Source organism: Lygodium microphyllum, chromosome 9, assembly GCF_053477565.2.
Source record: "Lygodium microphyllum isolate KBCC chromosome 9, Lygodium_microphyllum_v1.1.10, whole genome shotgun sequence".
In the NCBI taxonomy this organism is placed as follows: domain Eukaryota; kingdom Viridiplantae; phylum Streptophyta; class Polypodiopsida; order Schizaeales; family Lygodiaceae; genus Lygodium; species Lygodium microphyllum.
In genome coordinates this window covers 120,543,889-120,545,237 of record NC_141143.1, presented here as the reverse complement: position 1 = coordinate 120,545,237, position 1,349 = coordinate 120,543,889, and positions in this window count along the sequence as shown.

Below are 1,349 nucleotides of genomic sequence, written 5' to 3'. Positions count from 1 at the left end.
GTCTCCAGCATTCTCACCCATAGAAGGGGATTGAGAGTTATCACCTTCTATGAGACAATTAGTTATCTTAGATGGCAATTGTATAGAGCGCGGACGAACCTGTCTTACTGGATGCAAGAGATCTGCGGACTGCAATGTATCGACATGGCCCTAACCCTGTAAAGGACGTTAAGGAGCTAACTTCTAAGATAACCCCAAACTGTTATACTTAAATCAATTACATGTCATATAGTAATGAGAGAGAACTTACTGCAATCTCGTAATTCAAGACTGCTTGGTCAATTATCTCAACTCGAAACTCTCCATACCGTTGCACATGCTCTATGGACAAACGACGTTTTCGACAAATGGCCAATTTGCATTGCGTGCATGGACAGGGGACACGTTGATTGAGCCAAGCCTCACGATCCCCACCATGTTGGTCGTGAGTGCTAGACATCTTGACTGCGATGTAATGGAATGATAATTTAATAACGATTCTATATTGTATATTGGGACTACTCCACTATATATATTTTGGGTCTTTTTTTAAAAATTTTCGTACCTATCTCTTTGAGTTCGGCTCTAAACTTATCTATCTTTGAGGTCGGCTCTAAACTATGCTCACACACATACATTTTTATAATAGTTAAAAGATCTTCCACTATGCCTTGAAAGGCACAACTCCTTTTGAAGCCTTTATTGGTCAAACGCTAGTCGTGAGTTGTTTGAAAATTTTTGGAAGCATTACTTATGCTCATAGAAAGAAATTAGATTCTAAATCTCTCAAACGTATTCTCATGAGTAATAGTAACATCACCAAAGCATTTTACTTTTATGATCCTATAAAAAGAAGTATTTCTACATTTAGAAATATCATTGTGGATGAATATGTAGTTTAGAAAGATCTTGAAAAAGATACAATCCAAACAAAACAAGCATCTCATTTCTCTTTCTCTACATCTCTATCTCTCTCACACTCTCTCTAAAATTATAATCAAACAAAACAAGCATCCCCCTTCACACTCCTTTCCATTTCTCTTTCTTTCAACACTTCCTACCCTATATACATTGCAAAGATTGAAGAGAATGACCACAAGAAAAAATATAAAAACACTCTCTTCCATTTCTCTCTTTCAACACTTCCTGACCTACATTGCTACACAAAGATTGAAGAAAAACCAACACTTTCTAACCTACATTGCAAAGAATAAAAACCAACACAAGAAAAAATTTGAAAACACTCGCTTCCATTTCTCTCTCTTTCAACACTTCCTAACCTACATTGCAAAGCAACACAAAGATCGAAGAGAAACCAACACTTTCTAGCCTACATTGCAAAGCAAAACAAAGATTGTAAAGAAACCAAA